We start from the raw sequence: 27,953 nt of genomic DNA, 5'->3' as shown, positions 1-27,953 counted from the left end.
AAAAATCACCACCAGGCATACTTCACTCTCTCAAGTGGAAGAAGACAGATCAGAATCTGATTCAGAGCACCAGACACTGCTTGTGAAGGTTCACAGGTAACATTCATTTTTCATTATACAGTGAGACTTGCAACAACTAAGCAGGAAGGATTGCCCCATATATACAGCAGCTTCACGCTAAAGCCAGACTAAAATCTGAGCAACATGCTTATTCCATCAGGAGGCTTTATGGTACCAGAGAAGCTGCAGTTTTAAAATCAGGTCAATGCTATAGGTCATCACAGCTTTCATAGAATCACCGAATGGCCTGGGTTGAAAAGTTTCTAGTTTCAACCCCCCTGCCATGGGCAGGGTTGCCCATGACCACTAAAGCAGGCTGCCCAGAGCCACATCCAGCCTGGCCTTGAATGCCACCAGGGATGAGGTATCCAATATCCTCTTGGGCAACCTGTTCCAGTGTGTCACCACCCTCTGAGTGAAAAACTTCCTCCTAAAATCTAACCTAAATCTCCGCTGTCTCAGTTTAAGACCATTCCCCCTTGTCCTATCACTATCAACCCACATAAACAGTTGTTCCCTCTCCCTCTTACACTTTCTCTGTGAGTGAAAAGCCTGATGCATCACAGTTAAAATCAGAGGCCAGCTAGCCACTGATGCTCAAGAGAGCAAAGTAACTCAAGAGAAACACAAGAGGAGGCTAGAAATTTGTGAAACCAGAAGTTTTTAAGATGGATAACCCCACTAGATTTCTTTTCCCATTTAAGAAATGCTTGGAGGGTGCTGCTTCAAGTTCCTCTGACAGGTAATGCACAACATTTTATCATTCTAACTCTAAGGATTCTATGATTCTATGATCACATGTCCACTGAATTTCACAATAACTAACTGCAGCGAATCATTCTTAAAACTTGTGCCAAATGTACAGTAGCACAACAAGCAATAATAATCTAAATGTTACATAACTTATTTATTTTGTATTTGTTTTTTTTTATGTAGGCAGAAGGTATGATAAATTCTTTAAGAACCAAGATGTCTATTGTAATGCACACATGAAGAAAGCTAGGATGTTAGTGATGCTTTTAAAAGATGAAAAGACCTAATTAAAAAAAAAAGACAAGAGAAAAAGTTTCATCCTTCCATGTGAGATGCTCACTTGAAGTGTATTTACGTGACACTTAACAGAAGTGATCCTAGACCATAATAGACTCTCATAGGTGCCTTTGAAATATATTTTTAAACACACGTAACCACATTTTATAAAGTAGTTTGCTAGAAAAGCATCCCCTACACACATTTCTCAACACTTTTCTGGGATGCCTACAGTAAAAAAATATAATAATTATTTAAAATAGGAAGAAATCTTACTGGACAAATAGAATGTGAGAGCCAATTATATGTTTGTGAAACTGGGTAAGGCATTGTAAACAAGCACTTTGTAAAACAGAAAATTGAAAACCTCTGCAGAGAAAAGACACACACAAATCTGCTTTGTTGATACAAGACAGAAATTCTGCCCAAATTTTCAATATGTAAAAAATTAAAGTGCCTTGCTTGTCCTCAGTCTGTGTTTGATGTAAATAGCTTCTGTGCCTTCAGATCTAAGAGGATTTTTTTATAAGCTTTCATTAATAATGTACTGCATATTATAACAAATATTAACTTCCTTTCTGAAGCCATAGAAGACAAGAACACCCTTATATGCATCAGGGATAATTTTTATAATTTCATTTCCAACCTGGAATGTCAACCAACTTAAACAGAGTAAGATCTTTTTAGTGCATGATGAAATGCGCCTTCAACTGCATGTCATAAACAGATGGAAAATTATGCTTACCCACTCTATTCTCTACGACCAAAGATGGAGAGCCCACAGTAGTAGCTTCCAAGACATCAGTATATTAGAAAGATCCCACATATCCTATTAACATCCATATTCCAAAATCTCACTTAAAATAAGCAAATGCTATAATCCTTGATTGATTGTGGCACATTTGATAAACTGGATGAGGTACTGCAAGAGAAACCAAACTCAAAGAGTCAGGCAGCTATTTTTGTTGTAGATAATATTTTTATATTTTAAAAACTGAAGTCTTGAATTATAACATCTAACAATGATTTTCATTTATTAACAATTAAACTATTTACTTCTACTCTGGAATACTTCATAAAAGCATCTCAAATAGTCAATAAATAACAAAAATTAATTTAAAATGAACAGTTCTACATTAGTTATGAAGCATAAAAAGGAAGGTTCCAAGAGTTTAGCTTTGTATACTGTTTCAGTCATGCAATTGATGATAAAGTATTTAGAAAGTATTCAGTAATAATAGTTACATTTTCAGATGGCCATCTAATTTACTTCAGTCATCATACTTTGGAACACAATGATATTTTCATGTTTTGAAAGCCTTTAGAAGAGGGCTTTAAGTGTCCCAAGTGTGCCTGAAATAAACCTGAGTGAAGGTGTGCATCAACCTAACCCATATATTTTTGTAGCTAACATGCCCACAGCACGCTATCCATTACCAGTGATGGAACTCTATATTAGAAGCTTTAGGCTAGACCATCATCAATTCCTTTGTTCTTTCCTTCATCTCACAATAAAAGTTAAATTAAATTTTAAATAAATGCAAACGGGGAGAGAATTGCTCACTTTGAGTCATTTGTTACCATAAACTCGATGACTTACAGATCCCATCTTTGGACAAGTGTGTCATGAGACCTGCTGAAAAAAAGGTCTGTTTCAAATAATAGACACAGTGTCACACCCATCTGAATGGTCCTTCTGGTTTTGTCTTCACTTTGGGTTTGGTTTGGCTCTCTTGGAATGTGGTATTTCACTTTTTTTAAAAAAGCAATCTGCCAAATGTGGGCAGTGGGTGTGTCTTGTTGACAACTTGTGGTCCGCAAGAAATGGCCATTTTGCTGATTGTCAGAGCAATGTAATTAAGATCTTAAAATCAAGGGAGATTTTAACCAGTTACATTAGTTGAACAGCAGTAGTATTTGTTGAATGGCAACAATTTTAAGCTTCTTTTCAACATTCAAGTATGACTACCTCAATAACTCATCATCAGTGCAGCCTCTCTTAATCCCCAACTGTATCATTTGTCTGGGTTCTCCTTTACCAATCATTACGAGGTACAGCTACAACCTGCTATTACTTTGCAGATAAATAACAGCAGTCAGAATGAGCCAAATCTGAGATCCTTCTAGTCCAGTATGCTGTTTCCAGCCATGTCCAGGAAACAGCTGTTTAGGAACAAAACCAAAGTAAGAGAATTAGCCTTTCTGTGGTATACTCTTCCAGCAATCAGCAGCTTAGGGAAATATTTCTTGATTTCTAGAAGCAAACTGTTCCCACAAGATTACATACGTCCAAGGCTTGGTGGTCCATACAAACCAAATCTCAGAGGTTGAATCTTTAATCGATCATCCCTTAAACACTGAAGGATATGGCAAATTCTCTGCCAATAAAGATCATAACATTTCAGCAGATTGAAAGCACTTAACATTATAAATAAGTATTTTGGACTTCAGTATTAAAATGAAGCATGCTAGGACCCAGCTCTCATTTACGTGGAGGTTATTATAAATCATAGCAGCAATAAGGAAGAAATTAGGAGCAATCATGAATTCTATTTGCCATGTGAAAATATAAAAATTAAATAAGACTGCTGTAACTAACCACTCACATAGCTAAAATGATTTACTGCAGCCAAGAATTCAGTCAAACATTGATATGAAGAGAAGCACATGGACAATAAGATTATATTTTGTAATGCAACAGCAGTAGAACCTTTTCAAAGAACATTTTGGTGCGAATAAGTTCAACAAATCAGAAAATCCCTGCCAATATTGTGTAACACATATCAGACATGACACAAAAAAAGTACTTAAGTATAGGATACTCTTATTAAAATTATAGAATAATTTAAGCAGGAAGGGTCCTCTGGAAGTCATCTACTCCAACCCTCAATTCAGAGCAGGTGCAATTAGATCAAGTTGCTCATGGGCTTGTCTGATTGAGTCTTGGAAACCTCTAAGGTCAGAAACTCAAGAAATTTAAGCCATGAGGTGAGAAAAATCATTGCTTTTATGCTACAAATGTCAGACGTTATTCCTCCTATACAGAGTGCGAACACTGCAGTTATTACTCATCATGTCTGATTCTTCCGGCCCTTCTGCTGAGACTCAGAAAAAATATTTGATCAAGAAGTTCTTTGCAGAGGCCTCCCCTGTTCCTTCAGCTTCTGGAGTTGGTGGCATGGAGGAAAGGACAGGTTTCTACCACAACATTCATTGTTTCATCCAATACATTGTCTAAAAAAAATGTAAAGCAAGACAGCATATGTGCATATATATTTTCAAGGAATGAGTCAGACATTCCTAGTGAGTGACAGGTCTTGGGATAAAGCATCTCCAGTCTGTAAGGACACAGCAAGAAGCAGGCAATAGTCTTACCAAGGTAACCTGGCAAAGACATTTTGAAAGCTGCATAAGAGTTTCATGCAAACTTCAGATATTTCTGTGGGATGGCAACTCACTTGCTAGCATCCTGTACATGATGATGACAAGCCACAGTTTATGCTCCATGAGTTAAATGTATTTTATTTAGTTGTTGCAACAAAAACAAAATTAAATTTTACATCATAGGATAATAGATTTCAAGCTGTCCCTGCCAGCCAATAGGAGGGATATATATTAATAGCTGTCTTAATTCTTCAAAGTGCAACAGAAATGGAGCCCAGACATCAACAATTTATAAGCTCATCTGGGCAAATAAATGTTTGCAGATTATTGTAAACCTGCTTGCAAAGCATGTCTATAAGTGATCTCACCCTTTTTCTGAACCTGTAATACTCTAGGATTTACAACATCCTCTCTAAACTTAAATCAAAACATCACTGCTTGTTCTGATAAGAGCTTTAACTTCACAGACACTATCCCAACAACATTCCTTCAGTTAAACAAAAGGCTTAAATTTCTGACTACCCTGAAAGAGGCAGGTTACTCTTTCCTTCCTTCTCAGCTGCAGAGGAAACATTATGGTGAACTACAGAGGGCACACAGGTGAAGAAAGTTGATGGGCACACTTTCACAGCCTTACAATAGGGTAGTGCCTACCTTCTTGTATGTAAATTCATAAAATTCCATCCAGAATCCTTGACATTTCTGTCAAGGGCATTATAAACCACAAAACACCAAACAAACTGGTCAAAAACATTTGCGTTTTAAGATCAATTGCAGATTTTGTGTTGAAGGACACGGTTTAGTGAGTACTATTGGTGATAGGTGGATGGTTGGACTGGATGATCTTGAATGTCTTTTCCAACCTTGGTGATTCTGTGATTCTGTGATTTTATGGAACACACTTACCATTCTGAAGAACCTCCTAATGTATCTCCTACACAGGCTATGTCTAAAGCAGGATTTCACCTATCTGCAATCTGCAGAGAAATGTGTTGAGTTCCCAGACTTTCAAAGGAAATTTTCATAAGGGAGCAGCAAGCTTGGATTTCACAACCAGCCAAACTCACCAGTTCATCTTTACTCTTTGCATCTCTCTTTCAGTCTTGCCAGGCTTCATTTCTCTGCCGCGAGTCTTGCTGGAGGATCAGAATTGTTACTGCATTGCACAGCCTTTCATTCTCTTGACTCTCAGCAATGCCCTTAGTAGTCTCCCTTTTTTCAAGGGAAAATTTTGAGATTCCAGGAAATCTTGTGCAGAGACGCTCAACTCCATTCCTTGTAGCTTTCCCATACTATTTCCTTTTCCTCAGGAAACACCTTCATAACAACAGCTTTCATCTTGGGCAGTATTCCTCAACAACATCAGGCTACAAAACAAAATCTATCCCAAGCCCAAAACTGCTAATTTCCAATTTCTCCCACAGAGATCTGGCCAGAAGTAGCCTATGTTAGCATCTAATTAAAGGAGCATCTTCCTTTCCTTAGAATGTGAATTATTAGTACAGTATATGCAGACAAGACAGACAGAAGTGATGTATTCCCCATTTCTTGTCTCAATGCTTTGCTTTGTGGTAAACTGCATCAGAGGTAGTTAATCTTTGTGTATTGGACTGGGCTGGGCTGCCTATGCAGCTCACCCAGCTTGCTTCTCTTCTGTAGTGTCCTGAGGGCTCCCAAGACATCATCAGTGAGGAACTATTGAAGCTTGTCCCTTTTTAGGACTTTCAGTTACACCTACATGCCATGGTCTCATTGAAGATAGATGAAAGCCGTCTAACCATAGGTACAAGCATGTTACAAGTATGTCTGGATATGTGCCAGAGAAGATTCTCTGCTCATATACAGGGAATACTTTCATTCAGATCACACAAAGAATATTACTGTGCACTATGGAGAGAAGGGTTCACAGGTTCTTGCAAAATGCAGAGGGGAGGCAGGGTCTCTTAAGGGACTTTTCTTAAGTCTCTTCCTAGTCTGAGGACATCAAGTATTGAGGCATAGTCAAGCGCCAAACCTTCTCATGTCACTTGACACAAATAGAACCAACAGTAAAGGGAACACAGGCAACATTAAAGGATTATTTTCTGCTGGAAAGTGAAACTGGAATGTGGAACCATAATGAACATTTAATTATGACAGTCAAAAACAAGCCTAGCTGGATTTGGTGGAAGTCTTTTCATTGATTTCACTTGGCAGGAAAATTTGGCTCATCCTTAGAAGAATCCTGTTTTCTCTTGAGATCCCTTATCAGCCTTGCAGCATTAGAATTGTGAGTTGGAAAATTTGTGATAACATCTTTACCCTAATATCATCAATATATGCTACCATTAGGGAAACAGAGAATGATGAAAGGTGATAGAAGAAATAAGACTTGCATTCTCAACAATACAGATCCTCTTTATAACAATCTGCCATCTCTGTGTGTGAGAACAGACCTTCTCCTATTCAGTTTGTGGCTTTTTCCCAAGCAACAGTTCAAAATAATGACTAAAACAGGACAACATCACTAATTGTTTGCACCAAGTACTTTAAAAGGCCAGAGCAATGCATATGCTACCAATTCACATCATCTTCCCAAACCAAGGAACGAAAATATTTAAGGTTTTTGCTTTGCCCAAACAACCTCCTGTTATCCTGGCAACTTGTTTCCATTTGTAATATCCTACCCTCATGTATGGGAACTGTTGAGTCACAGTCTGAACCACTGATTGAGCACCTGGGGAAAGGACCAGGTCAGCCCTGGGAGCACAGGTGAAGGCAATTCAGCTAGAAGGTGCAGAGCGTGGCTCCACCTCTCTTGGACCCCGTTTAAGGGGTTTCTGTACTGTGGGTGGCCTTAGACTACTTAGGAAATCTTGCATGCTGCTATTTTCCAATTGTTGTCTAGGAAAAAGAATCCCTCTTGCCTCCCATATGTTGTCTTGCTGCAGGGAATAAAGAATTAACATTTCAGAGGGGACCTGTCTCTTACAACATGACACTCTTGATTATAACAATGGAACCCCAACCACAGCAGCAGCTTTTAATAAAAATAAATTAGTGTTGCTGTCATAAAAACAAATACATAACAATAATAGCTCCAGGAGAATTCAATCAACACAGATAATGAGCAGGGCTGTCACAGTACTTAATTTGCTAGGTATCTAGAATTTTGCTTTTACCTTTTACCTTCTAGAAAGTCATGTTACAGAAACTTCCCTGAAGTATGCTTTCTTAGTCTCCTCCAGACAGCTGAAAGTGAGATTCATGCACTGTCTGTCAGTGAAGAAGTCACTTCAAACCCACGATTCAAACAACAGTACTTTAAGAGCTTATAATGTTTATATTGGCTTTGTGTCTGTAATGCTATTTTGAGAATGGTCGGCCTAAGGCATTTTTTTCATTTCCAAACTGAAAGGTACTTTAATGGAGCCACGCATGCAGCAGTTTAGTTCCTGCACTGGGCTCCTTGCTGAGGTTTCTACCTGCCTGTCTCAAGGCAGAACTTTGCAAGTGCTCTGCATGGATCATTATCCAGATTTTTAAGAGTTCAGCAGTGGTGGCGAACTGCATGGTATTGAACACCACGCCCACCTTCTGTCCCAGGGCTGAGAAAAATCGGAGCTAGATGGAGCAGGGGAGGAGTGAGAAAAAGCAGTGTTTAGACAGTAAACTTTCCAAGCATCCAGGATAGAATGGCTTGCAGATGTACATTTTAAATGACATTTACATTCCTATTGTTTCCTTTCACTTGGTACTCATCTTATTCTGGGTTTTCTGATGAAAAAAACAATACAGCTGAGAGCTGTGTTCTTTTAGGTGAGAAAGAACACCCTTCCCTCTCAGTGAGACTGATTTTTTTTTAATGTTTTTTAGGTAGCATTTTGGGATTACGTGTGTAGGGGGAAGGTCTCCATTAGCTGCATGAGCTTAATCTCTTGGAACCTTTTCAGACCCAGCAGTAAGCGAATGCCTTCATATACACAGTACAAGGCCGCAGAGCAGATGCAGTGCAACACATATCATATGTTATGTATATCTCATGTTATATCATATACCCCAAGGGTCCAGATAGAAGGAGAAAAAAGGAAAGGGACAGCTTGATGTAATTTTTAGATCCATTCTTCCCCTTAGCAAAGACAGATAACTGAACCAAACCTTCAGATATTTATTTTATAAAATGGGAGTCAAGCAGACAAACATCTTTCCTGGCTCAGCAATCTTGGGATACTTTGGTCAACTCACAGGTGTGTCTGATGCTTCTCAGGTAACACCACATCTCTGAATCTAAAGTACTCTTAAACCATCAAAATCACGCTTCGATGTTCAAGTTATCTCCACCCTGAAAATGAGTGCAAATGGAGCAGGAGGTTTGGAGTACATACACTTGTGATTTTTGGATATTTGATAATGTGATTCTCATGCAGTTCTGCTTCTCATGCTGACAAGTTCAAATAATAGCACTTGCATCATACAAATTCAGAAGTATTGATTGTTACACATTGGTGTAAGGTTATGCATTCATGTCACAGGTAAAACAAAATATGATAATAAATACTGTAAAATATTATAATAAATACTTCATGACTGACTTTACAGTCAGTCATGGCTGAGATGCCTCATCTACCTTTTTATTACACTAATTCAAAATCAGTATCACAGCATGTGGACCTGACTTATGCAGTGTCAGTGAGGGAAGAATAATTCCCTCTGAACTCAGCAAACTAACTGGGATTCTTCAGGATTGCATTCTTTATGTGGTTTTGTTCAGATACCATTGCATATACTTTCTGAAGAAAAGAATGTACCTGATAGCATTCAGAGAAAGCAATAATTAGCTAGGAACCAAGTACATTAAAACATTCTTGTAAAGAATTTAAATAGTTATGGAAATAATGAGCATCTGGAGCTGAAGATCAAACTGAACTCGGTGTAGATCAATATTTCTGAACAGAAGTGAACTGCTAAAAAACTACAGAAACCAGTTAATTTCATTTTATTATTTGTACAAATACCAAGCGCTGTTCTTCACCAAATCTTTTTTCTTTAAAAAAACAAAAAAACAAAAAACAAAACAAAACAAAAAACCCTAAACTGTCATTTACTACTGTACTGAATAGAAATGATCAAACTGTAGTCACTAGAATGAGTTCTGTACATACTGGATTTGATTCTACTGGAATAGTTTGAAACAAATGTTTATATATACTTTCATTAAGTTTATTTTCTGAGAATGAATGAAAATAGTAATGTCTCAGAGCAAGGCATGCAGAAAATCAGCCTTCCACAGAAACCACAACTGCAAAGAATTTTATAAAAATACCAAATAAAGATTATTACGATATTAGAAAGTTTGATGGAAGACTTATCTTTCTCTAGAAATTGCCTGCACCTTAAGTATTTAAACCTGGTTACCTACTTATTTCATCATCTTCCTACAGAGAACAGACAGGTATGATGTGATGTTGAGTAATGAGGAATAAGGGGTAATTTTTCTAAGGTTTCAAAATTTGAAAACTGTAGCTTAACATATAGAAGTTTTAGTGTTCTTTCCTAAACCTGGAAAAAAACAAATTACCCTTCTTTTTCAGGTGTATTACAGCATCATTTCTCAGTTCTTAACATCAGTCCATACCTGACACACATAATTCAGATTAGAAAACAGTTGATAATTTGAAGAAATACTGGTGTTTTCTTCCACTGAAGAATTTCTAGCATTTTGGGATTCTCTTACTGTGATGAAGGTTAAGTGACTACTCTGTTTATCCACCATCTTGGGATATCTGAAGAGAGACATCAGCAGGGCAAAGAATAGTTGGAATGATATGGATTGGTCAAAGACCAAAGATCAGCTTCAGAGAGAGAATTTGAGAAATGAAAATGTCATTAAAGTCAGTTTATTTTCTTTTAAATAAATGGAATTTATTTTAGATAAGAGAGTTGGACAATTATGCAAATTCCTTTATTTCTGTCAACTCCAACTCTGAATCCTGCTCTTTCAAATTCTCTTCAAGGAGAAAACGTGAAAGGCCTATGTGTCCAGTTCCTGAACTTTGGTTTTTCATTCAGTTCTTCCTGAGAGGATGCACAGTGTCCAGAGAAATGAATCCCAGATACAGCTAGGACCTATAAGTGTGACTGCAACCCAAATAATAATAAATTAGAAGAAAATGAATTATTTGTGCCATTGAAAAATAAGCAGTAAGCCATCTTATTATAGTACAGGAAAGGGATGATTTCCATAGAATTGTAAGAAAAAAAAAATCATACCCAAATATTTGTTGTGAAGTCAGTATCCGTTTTGATGAATAAATGAATAATCGGCATGGCTGAAGGTGAGTAGTTCTGGGTATCTTGTGGAATATGCCTCTCTAAAATGGCTGGTTTTACCCAACTTCATCATTCACAAAGTAGTGCAATGTTAGAGCAAATTCTGCAGTGTAACTCAGATGTCATTCAGGTCCTGGGGGAGATAATTAAACAAGAGAGTCTTGGAACTATGGGTCCCATGAGACACAACTACAAAACATATACAGAGATTTATTTCTCTCTTAACTAAATTCCATTTTCTGATAGGGACATATTCAGTCTAAAATGGACTTGCTGACTTCATTTATTGTTCAAGTACAAAGCTACAGGAGGAATAGCATTCATCTGTTTTACAACAACAGAAGGCAAAGCCAAAACACTCTCAGTGTGGTTTTACTCCATGTGTTCAAGAATACTTTTCGTATTGTTAAAAAAGTCACAAGTCTTGATTTGTGCAGAGCTCATGATAATAAAACTGCACACTAACAACATTCTTGTCCAGTGATAAGGTGAAAGATGAAAATGACTAACGTGAAAAGATGCATCAACCAAGTTAAGATTTGAAAAGTAATATAAAAAGTCAAAAGCTCTGAAACCACAACTCTCTAGTATTTCTTTGGAGCATGTGGAAGGACAGATTGGTTTTGACTAAACTGTTTCATTCTGCTAAATAGTTATTTTTCATGAAAACTCCTCAGAGCTCCTCAACCCGTGGCGAAAATTCCACTGAGTTGAAACGGAAAGAAAGATCACCTTGACAGGATTTCTTTAATATGAAAGTTCTGAGGTGATGTGCTCAGCATTTTTGGCCGGTTGCCATGAAAGATAAGTCATTGTGTGCCAAGGCTTCCTCTGTTCTGTTAGAAACATAAAAACAACCATAGATGCCTTGGCTGAGATCAGCTTGAGGAATGGCCTCCTGGACACGGCCATCAAGCACCTGTGTGACTTTGCTGGACAGCTTCAGATGGCCAAGAACAGAGGTAGGTAGGTACACTCACTGCATATGTATAACCTTCTTCCTGAGCAATCCAGTTTCATTATTGGTAGGTATGACAACAATACCTACTTCTCTACAATACCTATTTCTCTAGTTACAGTAGTTCATATAGTGGCTATTCAGCTTCCATTGTGTCAAGCTCAATTCTGCAAACAGGCTTTAAAAATTCTAAGTTACTTCTATGCAAGCAGGTCAGAGCTTTTGTATTTTTGCATTTATTTTACAGCTAACAACATGCTTTTTCAATAATTTGCTAATAGTCTTTTTACACAAAGCATAACAAAAAGGTCTGGAAAAATACATGCAAGTGGAAATGGAGAAAAGGATTTCTTTACTCAGCTTCTCCAAACTGAAGTTATCTATCTTTCTTAGCAAGCTGACTGCCTTCTTTTCTTTGCTGAGGGCCTTTCTTAGACCCTTCTTCCTCTTCCAAATGATTCTTCTTTCCACTGCTGACAAACCCTTTTCCAAGGCTGTTGGAAGCAATTCAACTTATCCGTTTAACAGTACCCAACAAATACACACACAAAAAATCCCATTTGAACTATCCATGTTCTTCCCTTTTTTGAATTCTCCTTCAAAGAACCCCAGAAAGGACCTTACCACTGTGTTTTTCCAAACCACAAAGAGAACTATGCGTGTGTATGAATGAAAGCTGAGGTTCCACTTCCAAATTAGGATGTACATATGGGAGGAACATAGCATGGCACTACTTGGAATACTCTGGATAACAGAACAACCATTAGCATGATTCCTCTCCTTACTACCACCCCGCTACATTTACACATCAGACAACTCTCTCAAAGGGCAGACCTTCAACATTGCTGCTGCATCTGTCCTTAGACCAAGAGTCCTACATATAGCAGAGTAACTTTAGATGTATTTGATTTAGACATTCCCAAAATAATGTCATTTCATCTTAGCTTTTGATCCTGCAGATGGACACCACTCCAGTATAGAGACTACTGTTTCTGCTTAATTCACAAGAAATCCTATCATTATTCTATCATGTGGTCATCACTAACAGCCTTCAATTCGGGTCATTCCCGGTATCCAGCCTGGAATCTGAGATGCCATTAGTGACAGAACCCAACTTCTAGTCTTTAGTCTAAGTCCCAGGACTATTTTTAAAGGATTATTTCCATTCTGCTTCCACTCATATGCTGAGAACCTAACTTTCCTACTTGTCAAAAACTGGTCTGGACTCATAGCCACTCGAACAAACCATTTCAAAGCACCCATTAATCATTTATTTTTCATCTCCACTACGGAGATAATCCCTCCCTCATAATTTGAATCTGGAAGACATGGAAATTTTTAGTAGATTTAATCTCATTTCTGTTCAATGACTGTCCTGCCCATTGCTGGTGACAAGATGGGTAAGTTTTTTCAAGCTGAAAATTTTACATATTTCAAACGTGCATATACTTTGATTAAAAACAGCCATTTTCCTAGGCAGAAAGCTACTGAGCATTTGTGCTTCAATTACACGTCCAGACCATTTTCAGAAGGCACACACTGCAGCTGGCATAACTAGTGACACTGATCACATTTCACTGTTTGGATTTTTTTTCTAGATCTTCTTGGTGACCTAAATAGCTTTAAGCCAGAGATTTCACATAAAAAATGCAGAATATACTTCACATAACCCTGTGAAAACATGATCTCATCCCACAGAAGAACAGTGCTTCATAAGATGCCTCACCCTCACCAGATTTTGCCAGCCTTGGAATAGTGGCTGCCAACCCATGAAAGGTCCAAATTTTTACCACTCCCTATCCCTCCCCTCTCCTTCTCTTACCTCTCCTTTAAAGCCTTTACTGGAACCAGCTGCCCAGAGAGGCTGTGGATGCCCTGTCCCTAGAGGTGTTTAAGGTCAGGTTAGATGGGGCCCTGGGCAGCCTGGTTTAGTATTAGATATGGAGGTTGGTGGCTCTGCATGCAGCAGGAGGGTTGGAGCTTGATGATCCTTGAGGTCCCTTCCAACCAAGGGCATTCTATGATTCTATTATTCTATGATTCTATGTTTCGCGCGCTGCATTTTCCCCATTAGTTGTTATAAACATACAACTGATGACATCAAGATTGGCATCACATGTTCTGTCCTACAGACTTGCTTGATTAAGACAAAAGTCCAGCTCTGCACCAAGGAAAATGCCAGGGCTGGCAAAAAGTTCACAACTGTTTTGATCTCTGTCCACATGCAGTGTGGAGGAAGGGAAGGGGAAGGACATGTAGAAACGTTGTAGGGTGTGGGGTTTTTTCCAAATAAAAAATAGGTGCTCTCTTTCTCTCTGGTAATTGCCCCATCCTGCTTCATCTAGTGTCCAGTTGCATATCTAACTTGTCATCCATTAATAAACGCTCACATAATGTGATGCAACTACCTCTACTCTCCACTCAATTTATCACGACAAGTTCTTGTCAAAATCCACCAGGGAGCTTAAACTACTCACTAAGTTTTTAGACATTTCTCGTCTCCTTCCACAGAAGCTGACACAAGGGACCTAGTAAAGCTGAAATTCTAGGAAAAACATATGTTACCCTATCCAAGTAATATGTTCAGTGTTCAGTTGTATTCCTAGCCTTCAACGTATTCACTTGCCCTAACTCCATATTACCTTTTTATGTAGTAGACCAGCCAGATCTCTAGTAAACAAAAAATGATTTGGTAAGATATGAATTCCTTTGTCTTCTCTCTCATTACTTCCATCTCTAGTGCAGATACATTTTCAGCATCATTTCAGTCAGGGCTTTCAGCCCTTATGTGCTGAGCAGTGACACATTCGCTGTGAGTCTCTGGAAAATGTCCACAATTCCCACAACAACTTTCTAAACTCATATAAGGCTCTGCAAATGATTGTAATGTTAAGTTTTTTATATATATTCTTCAGTACCATCTTTTTGGTATTTCTGAAATGTGTAAGTGTAGTGATATCAGTAATAACATATCAGTAGAGCAAATACTCTACCATCTTGGTATCTATAGCTTTCTATTCCCCATCAGATGCAAAAGGTTTAGTACTTGCAATCTCTTATTCTCTTTCAGATTATATTTCACTCTAAAAGTATAAAGCATGAATTTTCTCCTACATCCAGTTTTTGCAAGTACAAAATCTGGATCGTTTGACCATGCTCTAGTGCAGTGCAAGTCTATGCAGTGTTCATAAGTGAGCTCATACCTGCTGTTGCCATCTACAAGCATTATGTAATCCAATAAAATCCATCCATTAGTGCTCACTTTTTAATTCTGATTAGCACAGATTAGCACTGTTTGAGAGAGCCCTTTTTTTTTGGTCTGCAAAAACCTTTCCATTTTCTTCCCTGTTTTCAGGATTTTGTTATCTCGCTCTCATGAGCCAAAATATTCAGTGATACTTTGCTTTCATAATTTTGTACTGTTTTCATAAAGAAGAAATACTTTTCAGAACTGTCATGCCATTCCATTAAGCTCTACACTATGACTATTGATGTATGCGCTGAACTAAGGGGTAGTGATCCTTGCACTCAGCACAAAACTAGGAATCCTATTGCTGGTGCTCACATTGCAGCTGGAAATAATGTATTGGGCAGCATCCAGTTCTGCCAACAATTGTCTCTGAATTTTTACATTATTAATGCCACAAAGTGAACTGTCCCACTGCCTATCCCTCTAGGACATTTCTAAAAGAAAAATATTCAGTTCTTTTTTTTTATAACTCCACCACAGTCATAGGCACAGAGCCAAAAGTCCAGAGCAGAACTCACTGTAGAGGCAACTTGCAATAGATGCCTTCTCTACACCGTCATATAAAACCATCCCAGACTTCCTGGCAGATTTATTCTTCACAAACATCACATTCCTAGATCCAGATCTAGGCTGCATCTACTCCTTGCTAGTCCCTACTGGCCTTCCCTTCTCCACTCCAATGAGGAGCTGGCAGGGGGCAGCTGATCAGGTAGGCTCAAGGCTACTGCTTCCTGCACTAGCACAGAAGGCATAAGCCCACCAGGCCCCATAGAGTCTGACACAATCAAGCACAGTAACGCTGTCTGCAGATGAAAAATCTTCTCATTTCCTCCCCAGCTTCCTCCGGCTTCTCTCAGGACAATCCAGATTCTGTCACAGCCATTGTATAGCTCCCCATGAGCCAGTTATCATCTCAACATGGTGCTTTCACACTAAATCCCTAACCTATGCCAAGACCGCATGAGTAGATTGTTCCACAAGCATGAGCTCTGAAACCCACACCCCACTATGACATTTCAGCTTCAACCACAGCCAGAGGTCACAAACCATTATACACAACTAGCTTCCCTAGGGATCCATCTTTTTCCAGGAATCATTGTCAGGGCATCTCCTTGGTTAGGTCACACCAGTTCAATATGGCCAGCCTGAACAAGAGAGCATAATTTCTTGCAGATTAGAGCAAAGAAAAAGAGATGCATCAGATGCTAGTTGGTACTTCTCGTGACTGCTTAGCATTGTGCCAGGCTCCAAAATCATGTCAAAGCTACATGACCAGGGCTTTGACTGCTCCTGGCTGGGCCCCACACAAGTAACAGAAAGTCAACAGGTCATCAGAAGACCATTTAACTGCTGTCACCATTTGCTCAGAGAGTACAAAGGATACTCCTAGTAACCCGTATCTCTAAAAGACTGCTAATCCACTTGCTAACGCCTGTGCAAGGCTGTTGGACATCCTCTCCACCCGTTACATCAGGGCAACTATGTACAAAATAATCAGTCTGTGCTCTAAGAGCTGTGAACAACCAAGTAAACTCCTCTCTGAGCAGTTATGTAGAACTGCTTCTGATATTGTCAGAATGAAACACAAATAACATAAACCTATCTGGAGTACGTGGAGCACTGTGTCCAGATGTGGAGTCCTTAGAATAGGAGAGTTGGTACACATCCAGAGGAGGGACATAAAAATCACCCAAGGGATGGAACACTTCCCCTGCAAGGACAGGCTGAGGAAGCTGGGGTTGTCCAACCAAGAAAAGAGAAGGCTTCAGGGAGACCTGATAGTGGCTTTTCACTATCCAAAGGAGGCCTATAAGAAAGAAGGGGACAGATTCTTTAGCAGGGTTTGCTGTGATAAGACAAGGGTAAATGGTTTCAAAATAAAAGAGGGGAGATTTAGACTGGATATAAGGAAGAAGTGCTTTACAGTAAGGATAGTGAAGCACTGGAACAGGTTGCCCAGAGAGCTGGTGGATGACCCATCCCTGGAAAAAAACAAGGTCAGGCTCTGAGCAATCTGATCAAGCTGTTCAGGTGTTCCTGTTCCTTGCAGGAGAGCTGGACAAGATGACCTTTAAAGGTCTCCTTCAACTTAAGCAATTCTATGATTCTATCAATATACCTCTTGATTTCTACCTCCTTTAGACACTATGAATAAAAATAAGTCTCTTCTTTTTTGCCTAAATCACCCTATCTGTAAAAGTGGAATAACAATGAGAGTAAGATACAACTTCTTGACACTGATACATGATTTCAATTTCTCTATTTACTTTTTTGTAGATTTGAATGAATAAAAAGGTTCTCCATAATTTTCATTCAAATGATTTCTTTTGGATACATAATATTTAAGGCTGACTTCTGCACCTATTGTTTAAACTGGAGATTGCATTTCTAATAGTTATTTAGCTCTGGAAAAAAGAAATTTTTTTCATTTAAACAATGCCCATAGTGTAACTTATTGTTAGTTTTTCTCAAAATCTAGTGTGGAAGTCAGAAATTGATTAAAAATTGACTTTTATCTCGGAATTGGCTCTGACTTAGAAAAAAAATCACCTTTTCCAAAGGATAATATTTTCCACAAAAAAACAAAACAATGAATTGAGTAGGCTTTTTTTTTTTTTTTTCTTCACAGAATATCAAAATGATTAAGATTGGATGGGATCTCTGGAGGCCATCTGGTTTAATCCCTCTGTTCAAACAGTGATACCTGGAGCATGTTGCCCAGGACCATGTTCAGGGCAACTTCTCTAATTTTTCATTAGCACTGGGATTATAAGTATTAAGAAAACAGACTTCCGTACACTTTCCTTTATGTCAGCCTAAAGCATGCTGAACATAATGCCATTAGAGGGCTACCTGCCTCAAAGGTAATCAACTTCACCTGAAGCAATATATTTTACGTGTCGACAATATGTTGAGATGGTAAAGGAGTCTGAATGTTAAGAGTTCTTCAAAGACATTTAAACCTTATGTGATGCACAGGTTAGATGTGAAGGAACTCCATTTAAAACAGTAGATGTACATTGTGCTCTATGCTAATGTAGCTGAAAAGAGAAACTTTTGTTTCTGTGCCTATTACAATAAGCTTTCTCCACAGTCTGTGGTAAGCCCACAGAAAATTTCACTTGATCTTTTCCTTAATTACGTTGCTGCCAGTTGATACCATTTCAGCAGAATGTAAATATCAAAGTAAATCATTGTCGTGCCAGTTGGGTAAGAAGCCATATTCAAAGGAATCAGTGTTTGATCCTCTGTGTTCTCATTTCAGCAAACATCTGAGTGACCTTACTGATATTTTCATTTGAATAAGCTAAAGCCTAGCATTATTTTTGTGTGGAATTCTCCCCCCCACCCCACCCCCTTTTTTGTTTTTAAACAATTGTTACACATGTAAAGCATCTGATTGATTAAAATTTACTTCCCCAAAGCAAATATTTTTAAAAATCTTATTCTCATAACCCTGTTTATTAGCTGAAAAATAAGACAGAAAAAAAAATAAATCTTATGAGGGCCAAGGCACAAATGGAATGGGATATAAAAGTCCACTAACACTTTAAAGATGTACCAAAGAATGTGATAGAAAATATCTGTGGTCACTTGAAGATGCTTTGAGGGGAGATAATTTCCATGAATTATTATGTGATAACTTTCCTGATCACAGTACACAAAACTCAAAGTTAGGATTCAGAATATTTTTTACTGCACAGGCAGAACATTTTCCAGGCTTCTAACAGTGAACAGCTTGGGTTTTCAAATAGGCACAAGGTAACAACCAGTTCAGTTGGAACAAGGAGACTGACGTTACAATGTAGGCAATTAAATTGCATTTGAACTTGTCCAGGAGTATCAGGACTCAAGTGCGTAATAACACAAGCCCAATTTATGGCAGGTCAGGTAGAGTCATTTTAACTATGATCCTAGTGTGACAATTCTCAGGCACCGTTCCCTCCCTCTGATCCCTGTCTGCTCTACCCAGTGGCTGCAGAGGCCTGACTTGTACAGTGCTTCAAAGAAATGAAAGTGGTAAGGAAAATCATTCTGTTGTTAACAATATCAGGTGAGTATTCTTGGGAAGAAGTAACTCCAGATAATCATTTACATTTTATTGAAGCCCAGTAATCTTTCCTGGGTGAGATGGACTCCTTAAGCATTTTATTAACTGCCACACCTGACACTACTGTAGGAGCAGCTCACCTAATATTATCTTAGATGAGACGTGGGAGATAAAAACATTCAGGCTGCTAGGTTTTGGTAGAAGGGAAAAAAAAAGAAAAGAATCACAACTGGAAGAAGATTGGAAAGACCAGACATATTCTCCTAACTTAGGAAAAGCTCATTATTGGTATTATTAGAGCTTCCTCCCTCAGTGAGACTATGAAATATTGTCCAACATCAAGCAGTTACTGGTTTAAAGATTCTGTGATTTTCCTGTCTTCTAATTTTCCTTTCCCAACATAAGGATCTTCTTTCATGTCAGTAGATGTTCATGAAAAAAGCTGGAAGGAGAGGAAACTTAAGTTGGTTCCCATCAGTTCACCTGCACCTGCAAATTACTGCCTCACAGCAGCTATAGATCTGATTCATACTACTTCTCCCATTTCTATTACTGACTGACTTGCAAATGACAGAGCAGGTATAACAGGCATTAACGGATGAAGTTGTATATATCAGAAACATTCAGGGAAGGATTACTGCTCTAGAACAGTTTTTGTCATTTTGTGGCCATACCATCACTAATGAAAAGTCACAAGGTCAGATGCTTGCTCAGTTGAAATCAATGGATTAGCATGGTTGTTGCAGGGGGAAAATGTGACTCAGGATCTCCCCAAGAAATAGCTACATCTCAATGAGAATGAACATCTGCTAGTTTGGCCTTTGGTCTCAATTTTATTGCCAAGCATATAAAAAGAAATGTTCCAATATTTTATTCATTCTTTCCCACAGCAGCTGACTCAAGTAACTTCCTTCCACCATCATCTCTTTTTTGCTAGACATCCTATAAGGCTCTACACAGTTAATAGTCCCATCTACAAAGTGGCAGAATTGCCCACTAGTTACACAAATATCTTAAGAACAGGGTATCTAATAAGGTAAGCCCAGATTTAACATATTACATTTTCATAGGAAGAGCTAGGTATAAAGTAGACAATGCAAGACAACAGCTGCACTAATGAAATCTTTAGCTACAACAGATGTAGCCTATGAAATGTAAAGGAGAACACACTTGCATCTTACTTCTGTTCTTTTCTTTGTTATCTGTACCCTGTTTTTTATTGTTTAAATGAAATTTCTGAATCATCAGGAGATTTCTGTGGTCATATAATGGCTGCAGCTCATTCCTACCACCCTTGAATTTCACTGCAGGCATCTGGCACGAACAGCAGAACTCTGGAAGGAGTCTTCTTGGTTTAAGACCACCAAAGAGAAACAATTATAGTTTGAAGAGAGTGAAAAGGAAAAAAATCTCAGTGGATATTTGTCAACTCTTTTTTTTCCCCCCTATATGTAAACCAATTTCAAAGCAATTTGACTAAAGAAGGTTGCAAAATTCAGTTTAATTAAAAACATCTTTTCCCTGTTTCTGTTTAGGAGAAACAGCAACACTGAGAAAAGTCTGGTCAGCCTGGTCAGTGTGTTGTTTAAGTGATAACAGTCTTTCCACAGTCAGCAAGGATAACTCTCATTAACTCTTTCAAAAAATTGCACTAGACTAGCACAAACAGCCAATAAAGATGAAGAAGTACTCGAGCATTTTTCTGTGAGTCCTTATAAACCTTGTCATAATTTTAACTCTCCAGACCACAGCTTTACTGCTAAGACTGTGAGACCTGGGCACGGCCTCACTGACATCTCTGCAGCTCATCTGCATTGATGCTGATGTAATTCAGAGCATGGACTGGACCATGGGGCTTCTTTCACCAAAGTCTTTCACCACGTGCAGTAATTTATACTTTTGTGGTTTTTAGCTGGTTTCCAAAGGAAATGAGACGTATGCAAGCAAGTTGTGTTTGTGGGTGTTTCATCCTGACGAGGAACTTCTGAACCCACTAGCCAATTTTAATTGAATTGGACTCATGAGTATGCATCTGATAGAAAGTAAGTTGCCACAAATGGAGGGAGACAGGTTTCACTGTACAGACTTCCTTGCTAACAATGAAGAAAGGCATAAGTGGAAGGAGAGAAGAGGAGTATATCAACACAGGAACAGTTACAATAGGAGTATTTTAGAGAAAGAATCAGCCAGAAGAAAGTGCAAATCAGAATAAGATGGTTTGAAAATGTTTGTGAAACATTTATAGATGATCAGAATATTTTTGACAATATTTCTACATAAAGGTACACAGTTCCATTAAAATGTTCCATGGAAAGAGACTTTTACAGTAATGTTTTTAACATGCAGAAAGACTTTCTAGTCATTTTTGGGAAAAAAAAAGACTTCTCAGAGCCCTTAGTTTTTCTATTTGAAACAGTAATTGTCTCTTCTCGTGAAATGTAAAAGAGCCATTGACTTGGGTGAACTTCATTCCAATGCAGAATAAAGAGAAATTTCAGATGTCTGGAAATTTTCATGAGATGAAAATGACACTGCTGGGACAAAACTCTTGAGAGCACGTCTACTACAATATCCAGCTATATCCCCACACAGATCTATGGAAGCAGACTACTTCTGCTTTACAGAGCAGTGGTAAAGCAGTGCTTCTCACTTTGTGTTTAAGCCTTTTATTTAAGCATTCTACTTCTGTATTACAGACTGCTTTATGGACTATTTGTGTTCACTTTGTATTGCATGTATGCGGCTCAGGGCATCAGTAAAGTCTCTTTAACTTCTCCAGGTTTCTACAGATCTCCCAAATCATCATAAAGGTTTCAAAACACCCATACTGAAATCATGGCTTTAGAAAGAAATGCAGCAAACATCACTTGGAAAAAAACAACAACCAGTTTACCGACTTCTGTCAGAGACTTACTGGGATCGACTTGCATTTTAGCAAAACGCACAGTCGTGCTCACTCAGGTGAGGGAGAAGGAAGAAAAGAGGAGAGAAAGAAATGCATTTTTTGTTATGTAGTCATTTCTAAATGTAGAAGCTGAATTCCACACGTCCTGATAAAATACAGAAACTCCTGAAACCTTCACTCATTTCTATTTCTTCAGATCTAGGCTGAAGGCCAAAGAACAGTACCTTAAACATACACACATAATAAGCTGCAACAAAACTGAAAAACAATAAGTAATAATACTCAGTTGAAAGCTTTCTCTGAACAAAAAAATTCATTTTCAGAAAAAAGAAGGTGAAAAGAAAGCATATACAGAGGCTGCTACAGTGTTGCATAAGAGTGGCAATGCTGCTAAGAATGGTAATGTTGCTCAGACTCCAATTTTCTATAGGACGTTTCAGTGCAGCTGGACATTTGGGCCCAGAAGGGGTTATAGGTGTGACTTTCAAAGGCCAGTAAAACCCAGTAGGTCAACGTGGGGGTTTTCATGGGTTTCTCTGACCCTTCTAAGTTTACATCTATACTAAAAAAATAGTACTCCAAATTCATCCCATATGCCTAATAGCACATTAAAATAGATAGTGGAGTCTAATGGATGAATTATTCCTCTGCAGGAAATCTGAGTGAAGATTAAAAAAATTAAGTGCAAAATCTTAAAAAAAAAAGAAAGTAATCTCAAATAGATTTTTTTAGAAGTACTCAAATGAAAACCATCTTGATAAGTAGCGTGCTGGTACAAACACTCTGCCTAACTTCTGTGCCATTAAAGACTGCTGAAAAGCAAACTTCTGCCTTGCAAAAGACAGATAATTTAGACCATGCTTCAGCATCCACATTTTAGAATGTTTGGCTTCTCCAGTGTGAATGTGAATAAGAAACAGCAGCTGCAGAAGCAATGAGGACACTAGTTGCACTGGTGGATTACTGGCCATGAGGAGGCACATTGAGTTCTCCACCTCTCTTAGTACAGCCCTTTGAACCAATGGAAGAATGCAAAGAATGCAAAGTGGGGCCTGACTATGAATATGATCTGACTATTTTCAAATACTGTTTTCAAACATTTGTTTCAAAACTTCTTAGCTTCAAAATTTACATGGGGCACTGCTGGACCTCAGTTCCAGCCCTCTCATTCTCAGCATTCTGATTAGCAGAATGTCCTGTACCAAAATGCAGTGTTCAGAAAGTACTAACATTTTAAGTTTTACACACACTTATAGTTTACTTAAGGGTAATGTAAGCACTACTCCTTCTAAACACTTAAATATTTTGTTTCTGATAATAAAGTGCATCTTCACACAATTTTCTTTATTGGGTAGCTATACATTGGTAGACAGAGAAGAATCCTACAAAAACAATAGAGGTATCAAGGCCTAAAATCAAATACACGTATGAGGACATGGGAAGCTGGAAAAACAACAAGAAAAAACAAAGTTTATTGAATACATGCAAAGAAAAGATCATCCTATGTGTGTGGCATATATTTGTGCTAAGTCTCACATTTTTTTCTGTGATATATATTTTTTACAAGGTTCTAAGCTTTTTTTATGAGGTGAATAAAACACACAAGAGCGAAGCCTCCAGCAGCTAAAGGGCAGTAGTAGATGTCTCTGCTATGCATTTGCTTCTAATAGAATTCCCATTTACTTTCCTTGAACAAATCAAGACTGTTGTTGGAAAAGGTTCTTTAGAGACCAATGACCCAAATTAGCCTTTCCCAAAGGAAGGAAAGAAGCATTAAAAGTTTGGAAACTTGCCCCCAAATATAAATGCACAAAATGCACTGTTGAGCAAATGAAGTGCACAGTAGTTCCTGATGAAATCCTGCATGACTTTGAACTCTAGCTGAGAGACTTCAAAGGACCTCTTGCAAAAGCATGTTCAAAATTCCACAATGCCCTGCACTTTCCCATACAAATTTTATCAATTTATCTTGGAGGTGCAATGCCCTCCCTCACTGGAATTCAGCTAAATGGTTTAACGTCTAGTTGTCCATTTTAAAATCAAATGTTCCTCTACCATTAGTCAGAGGTCTATTGCTCACTTAGCTCTCTTTTCATATCATTTGTTATCTCTAATTTGAATCACATTCAATTACCTCCTCCAATCCATGTCTTCTTTTTCTGTTCATTTTTTGGGTGTTCTTGTATTCTCCCCTTTTATCAACAGCAACTTTTAGTTATGCACAGTGATTACATTCTTCTAAGGATGTGGAAAGTGCAACAAGCTTTGGTTACTTCTTGAAGGACCTGGAAACCTGTCAGTGGTAAGGGAAGGATGCTGGCTTCCAATGTGTGGGAGAAAGGACTAAAATGAAGCACATGACAAAAATTAGCAAAAGAAAAAAGGAAGCTTGAACACATGGAAAGAATTTTGGTGAAACAAATAGGATCTGCTGGACCCTTCTCATATGATTCAACAATTCTGTTGTTGCACTGCAAGATGCAGTAATGGAAAACAGAACAACATTTAGAGGGTGGGAGGTAAACTGAAAACAAAACAGTATGTTACCTTATAGTGCAGAAGAGGTGAGGCTTACATGTTTATGGCGCATTAAAATGCATCACTCAGTTGTTTAGTGAAAATCCTGCTAAAATCCTTCCACTCATTTTGATTTTTTACATTTAATGTATTAGCAAAAGTTCTGCATTCCACAAAATAATCCATGATCTTCTCAGAACGGACTACTGACCCTCTTCGTGAAATAATCTTCAGATTTACAGAGTCTGAGCAGCAGTTTATCTCTGAAAATGTCTATGCCAGGTTCAGAAGCACGTTGCTTTACAACTCTGCTAACTCATAAAGAGAGCATGTCACCACATTTCCTGACATGAGTCTTGGTTATGAATGCCGCTTCTAATTTTCTATAGTAGGTTTCATTAGCTTTCACCACCCATTTTTACACTTGCACCACTTTTCAATAAATGTATCTGTAATGTTAACATTCCTCATCACTGTGTTAGGAATTCTTGAATATTTGTGGTTCTATTTGAAAAGATTTGCCTCAGCCCACCAGCGATACTAAACTGCAATCAGTTTTTACTTTAAAAACATAGATTTCTAGTCATGATAGATATGAAGAATTCAAAGACTCATTAGTGACTGAAGAAAAAGGCACTCAGGCAGTGGGGAAAGCTAGCTATTACTTTTAATAGGAGTCTAAGAGAATTCAGTTCGAAAAGGGTTAAAACACCAAATATTTAGTCACTTTCAAGTGAAAGAGATCAGAAGGCAAGTAAGAAGAATTCTCTGTTAATATAGTGGGGTTTCATGTATATATTCATAGACATTTTATTTCTTAGTATTTAAGCCATTATTGCTGGAGTTGCATGCTTTTGTTTCAGGAAGTATTCAACAATGGAACACACCAAAGCTGGGCCTTACTAAATATTGGTTTGCATTTACGGTGCTGTATTTGCACCTAAATTTCAAGAAGAAAAAAAGCGATCTTAGCCCTTGATTTCTAGCAATCACTGTGCAAAACAGTTAATTGGAGAGGCATGTCTGAAACCACAATCCCTGCCTAAGGTTATGTACTTCATGTATAGGTAGAATGACGCTCCTCTACAGGACTGGAGGGTTAGAATGAAGTTCTAATACTCAGAATACTGCAAGGACTATAACCATAGGCAATTATTCTATAATAAATAAATAAATAAATACAAACAAATAAAAACTAAGACAAAACAGATATGATAATTCTCATTCTTAGCAAAAGACCTCAAACATCTTCTTACCTGCTTTCAAATTCTATCCATTTTGCAGTGTTTATCTTCAGAACAAAGAAAATGGTTACACAAAACAAACAAAAAAATCCCACGAAAAACAAAAGATGAACCGGTAGAACCATCATAACTTTCTGCTTTCAGTGTAAAAGCCTGGCCTCAGCACACTGAGGTGTACATGAAACACAGAGATCCAGAGAAGCTTCTCCTCCTCTTTAGTATCTCAAATCTTTAAGAACCTCACAGTGCTTTGAGTATTTCAAATGCCCATGCACCTTGATGGAGCCTCTACATCACTTTCTGGAATGGAAACTTCTGGAATGGAGTCCATTTAAGACTAGAAGAACATAAAATGTCTGCTTAAGGCTGCTCTGATGCCCATTAAAGCCCACAAAATGATTTCCCATTGGCTTTACAAGAAGCTGTATGAGTCTGTAGGAAAAGTCTCAGTGTAGCAAATAAAATATTTTGCTATGATTATACTTGGATTATTCGATAGATAAATACCAGACATGGTGGGTGAGAGATGAAGTCTGAATTTCTACCACAGCCACCCAAAATGAACTGTAGGAGGTTTTCTTTTATTCTCCCTCTCCTTGACCAATACCACTGCCACCTGTAGGAGGACAAGCCTTAAAATCACACAGACACGGTTATATAAACCAACATTCCAGTGAACAGTTGCTTTGGAAACGCTTAAGCTATGAGCTGTCCTGCAATCCAGAAATTGTGGATTCCAGACATGAGCTAAATCACAAACCACTGCCCAAGGCGTCCTTTCAAACATTTTTTGTGTCATCGTTTCAGAAACAAAGCTTGTAGTATTTTAATCTCATGACCACAAGAGCTTCTCTATTGTAACATGTAAAGTTGATACAGAAAGTAAGGAAAGCACTTCAGCTTCCACCCCACTTCAGCTCATTGACAAATCTACAGTCTGTCAGGAATATTGGGAAAAGAGGGCCACAGTGGAACAGCTATTAGCTTATCTGCAGCAGTAATGATAAATGCCAAGGTGATAGTAGAGACTCTCTGGCAGTACTATCTGCCCATCTTAGTGAGGGAGATTCAGGGAACAGGATATGCCCAGACAGGAGGAGGCTTAAGTTCTTTGTCCTGCTCAGTCTCATATTTGATCATGTACTCCCACTCTGTAGCCAGGACTAACTCTCTTCCTTTCTGTAGCTATTGTTCTGTGAAATGAAGGGTGTTAAATGCTCTGGGCTTTGAGAAAGCTGAGCATAAGAATCTGCACAGACTGGAAAGGAGGGTACTCAGTCCTGGTCTCTACTTTCTGAACATTTTAATCTAATCTTAAAACTCAAGAGGTCACAACTGTCCACACTTCGTTTCATTTTTTTAATTATTTTTTTATTTTTTGCAAGCAAGAACCTTCCTAATTGTTTTCAACAATTTTTCCTGCATCTCAGTGTATATAGTTCTAGAGAAACACACATTCCAGGGAGATATCACCAGTTAACAAGAGATGTAAAAGAAAGGCTGCTACAAAGAGTATCATTTAACTTTTCATCCATGTCCTCAAATCCACCCTTCATTCTCCTGTAATTCACTGAATTCTGATGTCTTTGCAGGTTGCTTTTTTTACCTGTTTTTGTTTGTTTGTTTGAGTTTTTATTTTTCTGACATGCTTAACAACTGGCTTCTGAGAAGCAAGGAAAGAATGACATTCTGCACAGTCATTTGAAATCTAACAACGTGGCAGACACAAGTGAAATTATCACAGGTGAAATATTACCTGTAATATTTCTGGTAATCCCTACTTTGATTCAGGAAAATCCAGAACCTTCAGGGATAAAGGCATCAAGGAAAAAAAGGGGAACTGAAGAATCGAAGAAATTCACCTAAGAACACTTACTTTGTCTGTTCTAGAGTGACTTACAGTGAACTATTCTAAAGCAATAAAATACAAATAAAATTTTCTCACATTTATCTCCGTGGCAGAATGCAGATGTCTGCAAAAGTAAAAATATTCAAGTAATTCAGCCCACAGAGATTCCAGGAAAGTGAAAGGAGTTTGACTGATTCGGGATAACACAAACTAACAACTTTCCAAAGTTTTAGGATTCAGAGAGAATTTTAAATGTTGCTTGATCAGCTAAAACAATTTAGGCATTAAGTTTCTCCAACTTTGTTGCCAGAACTTTAGCAAAGAACTTCATGTCAATTTTAAGCAAAGATACCGCTCTAAATTGAAGACATTATGAGTCCTCCTCCCTGGCTTTCTG

The 27,953-nt window shown here is 38.1% G+C and overlaps 1 long non-coding RNA gene across 1 annotated transcript; it reads right to left on the bottom strand.

The window, feature by feature from the left end:
- Positions 1-10,352: 10,352 nt before the first annotated feature.
- Positions 10,353-24,120, bottom strand: LOC146544872 (uncharacterized). The gene is made up of 3 exons (XR_014881883.1): positions 24,081-24,120; positions 10,723-10,915; positions 10,353-10,590 (listed from the first exon to the last, which is right to left on the bottom strand). It is a non-coding gene; the product is annotated as an uncharacterized LOC146544872 (long non-coding RNA).
- Positions 24,121-27,953: the final 3,833 nt, after the last annotated feature.

Source organism: Meleagris gallopavo, chromosome 2 (genome assembly GCF_905368555.1).
Source record: "Meleagris gallopavo chromosome 2, MGAL_WU_HG_1.1, whole genome shotgun sequence".
NCBI classification, from domain to species: domain Eukaryota; kingdom Metazoa; phylum Chordata; class Aves; order Galliformes; family Phasianidae; genus Meleagris; species Meleagris gallopavo.
This window is presented reverse-complemented; position numbering and strand designations above follow the sequence as displayed.